The sequence below is a fragment of the Pan troglodytes genome, chromosome 8 (assembly GCF_028858775.2).
Source record: "Pan troglodytes isolate AG18354 chromosome 8, NHGRI_mPanTro3-v2.0_pri, whole genome shotgun sequence".
Classification (NCBI taxonomy): Eukaryota; Metazoa; Chordata; class Mammalia; order Primates; family Hominidae; genus Pan; species Pan troglodytes.
The window spans coordinates 125458595-125467674 of NC_072406.2; the positions used below are offsets into that span (position 1 = coordinate 125458595).

Consider the following 9080-nt stretch of genomic DNA (forward strand, 5'->3'; position numbering starts at 1 on the left):
GAAATTAACATTAATTTCTTGGCCTATGGTTGAACTATTGCATTTTAAATGTGTGTGTGTGTGTGTGTGTGTGTGTGTGTGTTTTCCCTGCATCCTATCCAAACATTTCTCTCACATAATTAAATGTGTTGATGACATCACAGAAACTGAGCCAATCTTTTGGTTTATATCACTTTCAGGAGATTTTAACTCTAATTCGAGTTTTCCAAAGTCTGACCAAATCTGAGGTGCTCTCAGCAGGAATATAGTATTTCGAGGGCTCATTGTAATGCGTAATGAGAAACTCTTTGTGTACAGTGTGCCTGCTCTCTCTCTCTCTCTCTCTCTCTCTCTCTCTCTCTCTCTCTCTCTCTCTCTCTCTCTCTGCCTTTCTTTCTTTCTTCAGCCCCAAAGCCTAAAATTTAGATGGGTCTTAGTCAGAAACTTGTAGCATAAAAAAGCATGCTTTTGGCAGAGTCCACGAAACAATAATGCTATGTATTTTACCATTGGGGAAAAAAGACAGAAGGAGGAAACTTTGGAAATTAAAGATATAAGCAGAATGAAATTAACCAAAGAATGCTGGATAGATTTTTTTTTTTAAAACAACCTTTCTAAAAAACACTGGGAGACAGCATAATCTTCAAATCACAGCACTGCTCTTTAGCATGAATTAAAGATGTGGTGAGTCTATGAATGGACATGGCTTGCTTAATGAGAACACCAGATGCCCACATTTAGGAAATGTAAAGAAAGCGAAACCCTTGTAAAATTTTATATATTATCCCTTTCACCAAAATATGAAAAACAGATTAGAGGGAGAAAGGAAAATTTCTTCTATAAATACATTTGAAGAAACACTGGACCAAAGGAGACACTTGTTTAAATACAACGTTCAAGAGAGAAAAATCGTCAAATAAACAAGAATCCTCACTTTCAACAGGGCAGCTCAAACATTTTGGGTCGCCAGGCTCTAAAGCAGGATTGCCTTCCACCCTTCCCTTGGAGAGTGCCTTTCTGAACTCAATCTTCTTTGGCAATCACAAATGTTAGGAATAATAAATAAAAGAAGCTGTAGATCTGGAGCCTTCTTGCAAAGACATGCAGACATTGTAAAGACATTTTTATCAAGTGTCTATTGAAATCTATAGGTTTACGTTTGGCCTAGGTCTTTGAATTACTTGTTGCTTTTCTTAGCATGCTTTTTTCCTTCCTTCTCCTTTCAATGCAGCTTGGATCCTTGCAGCTCTCAAATCATAAACAATTTGCCATTTGCAGGGTTGTCATTGAACTATGGAGAAAAACACACCCTCAGGCTAGAGACCCCTCTCTGAAAGGTCTGGCTGAAAATCTGAGCCTGTGGAGCATGTTCCTGCTACCTTCAGCAACAAGGACTCTAACTGCATAAAGGGAGAAAACACCTTTAATTCATGCTCGATGGTTTTAAGAAAATTGATGCTCTCTGTTCTTGGAAAAAACAAAATAGCACAACATACTGTTTCCCTTAGTCCCTTAGACTCAGTGATGTAGTTCTTAAGATTCACAAAAGAATTTGAACCTGAAACATCGGGTAGGAAAGTCAGTAGGCTAAAGTGGATGGAGAAGTTCAGGTCTGGGCACCTGGTATTTTGCATTTAGTCACTTTTACTAGTTGTATTGTCTTGGGCAAGCCATTTGATTACCCAGAGCTTCTGTCTTCTCATGAGTAAGTGGGGATGACAAGCCTGTCCCTTTAAACCTGTCCTCCTGTGGAGTGCTGTCTGGGTCCTGGGGAAATCTTCCAGAGCCCTCTATTCCTATTCCTGGCTTGTTCCTCACTGACTTCTGAGTTGGTCCCCTCTAAACCCAACCAGGAACTCAACTTTGGGACCCAGCCAGGGTCCAGGCTGGGCCCTTTGGAAAGGCGTCCTCTTAGGCTCTCCTGTACCTTGGCACTTGGCTTTCCCTTCAGCTCCGTTTGGCTCTCATCCTGCCTCTCAGCCTCTCCAATTACATCATGTTGGAACCATCCACACAGCTGGCACTTGTACCTCCTTCCCACCCCTATTCTGCTACTTGGCAAATTCTAGCCCTCTGGGAAGGTAACTTAGTAACTTTAGCTAGCATTCATAGTACTGGGTCCTTACGAAGCGCTTTAAGTGTGTTACCTCACTTAATCTCATAAAGCCCTGGGAGGCAGATATTATTATCTCTTCTTCACAGAGGAAACTGGCATAGAGAGGTTACCCAATCTTCCCAAGGTCCCAGAGCTTGTGAGGGGTGGAACTAGGACTTGACTGTAGATCAGGGGTCAGCAAAGGGTCAGACAGTAAGCATGTTAGGCTTGGTGGGCTGATTGGTCTCTATCATAGGAACTCAACTCTGCCACTGTGGCGCAGAAACAGTGCCACACAATATGTAAACAAATGGGCAGGGCTATGTCTCAATCAAACTTTGTTTATAGGCATTGCAATTTGAATTTCATATAATGTGCATGGGTCACAACATATGACTACTCTCTTGATTTTTTAAAATCACTTAAGATTATAAAAACCATTCTCAGCTCCCAGGTCACACAAACATAGGTGGTGTACTGGATTTGGCCCATGGGCCATAGTTTGCCAATTCCTGACCTAGGCTGTCATTTCTAGAGCTCATGGCCTTCACTGCCAAGTATTATCATCCCCTTTTACAGATGAGGAAACCGAGCTCAAGCAGAGATAGTAAGGAGAGGGTGATCCAAACGCAGGCATTTGGACTCCAGGGTCTGGAGTTTACCTCCAAATAATGGCAAGAGAATGAGGTGTTGCTCTACCTGCTTTTTTGAAGAAAAATGAGATCATGAAGATCCGATGAGATCATGCACCTGACACGCATAAAAAATGCACGTGATAGTTTTTTTTAAAATGTATAAAAGCTCTTATAAACTGTACAATATAAGCAACTGAGATTAGGCTAGCTTCTAAAAACAAATCTCCTAGTGGAAAGTGTGTTAATAGTTTTTATTTATTTTACAAACATTTATTTAGTACCTAGTTTATGCCGAGTATACTGGGCTCTAGTAGTTATGAAGATGGTGGGTAAGAGAACTTAGTTTAGTGGGAGAAGAGGGACATTCTTGTAGATGACTAGGACCCAAATGGTTAACTGCTACCAGGAATGGGGTGCTGGTGATAGAGCCACAGTTGGGGACACAAGGGAAGGTGCACTGAGGGGTGCCATGCATGGATGCTGGGAGTTTCGAGGTAAAGGGAGAAAAGACTTTCAGGCCGAGGGAGGATCCTGTGCAAAGGCACGGAGGCATGAAAGATCAACGTGGCTGTAGTGTAAGAGGTCAGGGACGGAGGCATGAAAGATCAGCGTGGCTGTAGTGTAAGAGGTCAGGGTATGAGTGGTAGAAATGAGGCTAGGAGGAAGGTAAGGTGGCTGAACGAGGAACTTATGGTCAATGCTAAGGCCCTAGACCTGATCCCTTGGGAGCCAGGATGTGTACTGGGAGTACTCAAAACTAGGAGGTATACTAAGGAGAGCCCAATGCCATAAAATAAAGATGAGGCTGCTTTCCCCGAGCATTCATTTTAATTAAAGATTAGATTGAAATCGTTGTTTTTAAGTGAAAGCAAACAAGAATATATTGAATATAATGCAAAGTCCCTATTAAAATTAGCTATAAAGGGAGGCTGAGGTGGGCAGATCACGAGGTCAGGAGATCGAGACCATCCTGGCTAACACGGTGAAACCCCATCTCCACTAAAAATATGAAAAATTAGCCAGGCGTGGTAGCAGGCGCCTGTAGTCCCAGCTACTCAGGAGGCTGAGGCAGGAAAATGGTGTGAACCTGGGAGGCGGAGCTTGCAGTGAGCCAAGATCGCGCCACTGCACTCCAGCCTGGGTGACAGAGCAAGACTCCGTCTCAAAAAATAAAAATAAAAATAAATAAAATTAGATATGAAGCATGAGATTTCAAATAGATTCAAAATAGACCACTTTAGGTCCCACCCCACACCTCCACAACCTTCCTGTTAGAGAGGATAAGGTGGAAAGTCCTGAGAGGCAAGTGTTGGGGGATAAGAAGACACTGAAAGTTAACAGGATAGTGACATAATTGGATTTGTATTGTAGGGTTATAATGCTTGTGGTGGCTAGGAGGAAAAATGGGAAGGGAGATATCATGGGCTTGGAGATCAGTTAGGAAGCTCCCAGAAACTCGGGAAGGAGCAGGACTGAATAGCCTATTATAGGAGGAGTTTGATTTTGTCACTAAGTGTACGTTCTTGTTCCATCAAGAAACAATGAAAAGAGGAAGAATTTGCTTGGGAGTCAAAAGACCAAGATTCGAACCTCTGATTTTGACTAGCTGTGTGACCTGGGGTAATGCACTCAGTCTCTCTGAACTTCATTTTATCTTCCCAATGAGAAGAACTATACCTCTCTTGCCTACTTCTGAGAGCCTTTGTTCGGATCGTCTAAGATAATATCTATGAGAGCTCTTTGTAAAGGGCTTGAACATCACTGGTGAGTTTCTAGGTGACAAAAGGCCAGAGCTCTTTCTGCTTGGTGACCTCTCCAAGAAAAGGCAATTGCTATTTTTTCCCCCTTCTTCAGCTGTTGGAGCTGCGGATCAATTGCAACCAGGCTAAACAAAAAAAGGTAGTCATACATGATCAGCAAAATGGTCCAAATGATGTCATCCATCAAGATAGACATCACAATTTGCCAACTATTTTCTCGTAAATCAAACCATGGTCCCTCAAGGAAGAGGGGCAGGGCTGGAGGAGCCAGCATGGCAGCCCTTATCGGCAGACCAGACGCAGGGAAGCGCTCCCTTAAGGATACAGTAATTATTTTCACTTGATGGGAAATAAAGAGGGGCACCATGGGAGGGAGCGCTGGAGAGTGTCTGCCTCACTTCATTACTACTCCCCAGGCATAGGACACAACATATGCTTTTCATTGGGAAGCCAATAATTTTGAATCGTGGGACAGGTGAAAACTTAAATGACATTTGCAAACCTTGATTTATTTCTCTGCTTAACTCCGGAACATGCTTTAGACTCAGCTCTATAAGTTTCCATAGATTAGTGGTCAATGTCAAGTATTTTCAATGACATATTCAAGCGTTTCCTGTCCCTATCAGTTAATTAAATATTTTCAGTACTAATCTCTTCTTATTGAAATGGTTTCCCTTCTTTTGGTTATGGGTTTGGAAAACAACGATATGAAGCATGTGCTTTATTGAAAACAAAATAACAAAAATAAAAAAGAATACTTTTTCCCCCACGTGCTATTTTACTCGCTGGAAATCTCATTAAAAGTTATTTATGAGCTGTTAGGGATCCCATAAGGATTACACCTAATTCAGTCTGTAAAGCTTTTGAGTTTCTTTTACATGAAGGACCTCCTTCCCCATTATTCTACTTTCGTTTGCACCCAAATAAATACTGGAGATTAACTTTTTGGCAGAAGAGGGTCCTCAGTCCCTAACCTCACATCACCCAGGCAAAGTTTAGACCTTCCTCCCCTTTCTGCTGGACCCACTCTGATATGACCAGGGTAAGAGGTCAAACTTGTGGCAATGGATAAATTATCATTTTTATTATTTTAAATGTTTACTGAAGATAGAGGGGCCGTAGGTATCATTTACCTCCCTGGGATTTGTAATCTTTGCGATTAGCCATGTAGTTAGTCCTAATTGACTATCTGATTTTCTTCTACGCCTCCTCCCCCAATTCCCTCTGAAATAAGAAAACTGAATTTTATCAGAATGAGTAATTTCACAGTTCCTTTATAGGGCCTGTATGCCTGTTATTTGCTGTTTCTTAGAACTTGTTCTCAGGTAGCAAAGACTGAACTGCTAATGTAAGTGACTTTTGTCCTTCTAGTCTCTTTAATAAAATATTCCCCATACAAATGTGTTTAATTTCCAAAGTATCTGCTTTGTATTCATATTTCCAAAACACGGAGAAGAATGTAGTCACTCAAGTAGCCAAATATTCAAAATTAGATTTTGGCAGTTAGAAAATTGGCATAAAAATTTAGAAGTAGCCGGGTGCGGTGGCTCACGCGTGTAATCCCAGCACTTTGGGAGGCCGAGACGGGCGGATCACGAGGTCCGGAGATCGAGACCATCCTGGCTAACACGGTGAAACCTCGTCTCTACTAAAAATACAAAAAAATTAGCCGGGCGTGGTGGCGGGCGCCTGTAGAGGCTGAGGCAGGAGAATGGCGTGAACCTGGGAGGCGGAGCTTGCAGTGAGCTGAGATCGCGCCACTTGCACTCCAGCCTGGGCGACAGAGCAAGACTCCGCCTAAAAAAAAAAAAAAAAAAAAATTAGAAGTAATAAGGACATCGTTACCGTTAACTATCAGATGCCTGATATACTCATGGAACTATTCCCTATTGTTATGATTACCAGTGTGCCTGCTCTCTTTTCTACTAAAAAACCTGGGCCTGTGGATTGCTCATTCCTCTCCAGCTGTCTGCATATTCTTCATATGCCAGCTCATCTCTCCAATGGAAACACAAGGCACCAGTAATACCATGTCCACGCTAAACCAGCAAGACACATTGAGTATAAGCCTGGACTATCATGCTGGCCACCATGAGGATAGGCAGCAGTGGTGTCTTCACGGCCTATAAAATCTTTCCATCTTGGATCTCAAAGCATTTACAACTATGAGACTGAAACCCCTGCCTCTACCTCTCCATTTGGGCAAGAGTTGGTGCTACCGAAAGAAGACGAATGGCTGCATATTTTAGGAAAGCGTATGTTTTTTCCTTAATCTCAACCATCTGGAGATTTTTAACATTCCATATTCTTTACAGAATTCTACATAAGAGGTCAGTTTAATTTTTTAAGAGTTGTTTAAACATCCCAAGTAACACTGTAAGCCCCCAAACAAGAAACGGCTCTCGGGCTAGACCAGGGAAAAGCACATGGATTGTTCGTGTTTAGTCTAGTACGGTGGATCTCCTCCTTGGCTGCACCTGAAAGAAAGTGACGGCTGAGTCTCACTGACCTGTCTTCCCCATCCCAGCGTCGTTGTTTGGTTTTGTCTCATTTTGTCTTTAGGATCTACAGATGAGGCTAATGTGGCAGCAGGGCTCAAGAACCACCAGATGAGAACGATCTGTGTTTGATGATAAGGGCAGGATTGGATGTTACCCTCTCAGTATCCTCAGTGCTCTTCCCTGCTAGAATTAGAAACAGAGGCTGGGAGCAGAGGCTCACACCTGTATCCCAGTGCTTTGGGAGAGTGAGGCAGGAGGATTGCTTGAGGACAGGTGTTCAAGTCCAGCTGGGGCAACATAGCCAGACTGCCATCTCTACAAAAAAATTTTTTAAAATTAGCCTGTATTCCCAGCTACTTGGCAGGGTGAGGCAGGAGAATTGCTTGAGCCTGGGAGTTTGGGGCTACAGTGAGCTGTGATCGTACTGCTGCACTGCAGCCTGGGCAACAGAGCAAGATCCCAACTCTCAAAAAAAAAAGTAACAGAAGAAACCTACGGACTCTGACTCAGGGTTGTTGCTCATTCAGCCCTGGTCATGGGTTGAACAGTGTCCCCTGCCTCTCCTGAGAAAAAAAGTTAGAGTCCTCTTCTCCAGTACCTGTGACTGTGGCCTTATTTGGAAATAGGGTTCTCGCAGTTGATCAAGTTAAGATGAGGTCATTAGGGTGGGCCCTAATCCAAAGTAATTGTGTTCTTATAATAAGGACAAATTATCTGTGTTACAGTTCTTTTTGAATTTGTCTAGCAGGTTTTCTGGTTTTTACCAGAACTTAATCCTGATACCCCTCAAAAAGGGGCACATTTTGACACAGAGACAGACACGCATACTGGGAAAATGCCGTATGAAGCTGAAGGCAGAGATTGGGGTGATGCTTCTGCAAATGAAGAAACCCCAAAGATTGCCACCAAACCACCAGAAGCTAAGAGGGAGGCATGGAACAGATTCTCCCTCACAGCCCTCAGAAGGAACCACCCTGCCAACACCTTGACTTCGGACTTTTAAACTCCAGAATCGTGAGACTGTAAGTTTCAGTGTTTAAACCACCCGGTTTGTGTACTTTGTTATGGCAGCCCCAGGAAATTGATACACCCGGTGATTCAATTCACTGCACTTTCAAGGCCCAGGCAGTTGAAGCCTAGGAGATGAGGTCTCACCCTTGACCATATGCAGTCCACCTTAAAGAGTGGCAAAGTGAGGACTGCAAGCTGGTGGTGGCATTTGATCTGAGCTTTGGAGGAGGAGTGTTTTTTTGATGAGTGAAGGGAAGCAAAGATATGGAAGTAAAGGTATTGCAAAGGGAGGGGCTACCTCTGCAGCAAGTCAGGGGGTCTGATGGAAGGCAAGAAGAGCAGCCTCTGCCTTGGAATCAGCAACAAATCTTGTACCCTGAGACTGTGTGTGTGTGCATGTGTACGTGTGTGTTGTGTATTTTGTGTGTCTGTGTGTGTGCATAACACAGATTACTTCAACTTGGGAACTTGTCTGACCGATCCAATTTCTCTTCCACAGACTCAAACTCACTGCTCCAAGCACTATCCTAAGTCACTTGGCCCCCAAGTGTGTGTGTGTGTTGGGGGTTGGGAGTTGGGCCACATTGAAAATAACAAAAATAATGTGAACACCCATAGAAAGCATATTCTGAATGAAGCACTCCGTTAAATCACATTTGCTCCTACGATGACCCAGTGGATCTTGGAGGCTATTCTTATCCCCATTTAACAGATGAGAAAAAGATAAAGCTCTAAAAATGGAGTCAGAGCTCCATGGTTGGATCCTACGTGTTTACCGCTACGCTGTATCGCTCCCTAGGTTATGCCTGGGGATTACTCCTGGGGAGGGGTGTGTGAAGGGAGATGGAGAGATGAAGACTGACTTAAACCAAATGCACACCTTTGCTTGACTGATGCAGAGATACGGGAGTTAGAGCAACCTGGGAGGCTCCATGCCTGTGTGGGCGCACAGCTGCCTGCTGACTGTTTCCAGTCTCCCTTCTGACGGTTCCCCATAGGCTGGAGAAATCCACTCAAAGCAGGGTGCGCTCTCCGATGGAAATCCAGCCTTATTCTTCCACTCAAGTACTATAGGGGAAAGCAGAGAAGGGAAGGGAAA

General features: G+C 43.5%; 1 non-coding gene across 1 annotated transcript; it reads left to right on the forward strand.

The window, feature by feature from the left end:
- The first annotated feature begins 7684 nt into the window (after positions 1 to 7684).
- Positions 7685 to 7744, forward strand: LOC112204665 (U7 small nuclear RNA). The gene has a single exon (XR_002938337.1). It is a non-coding gene; the product is annotated as a U7 small nuclear RNA (small nuclear RNA).
- Positions 7745 to 9080: the final 1336 nt, after the last annotated feature.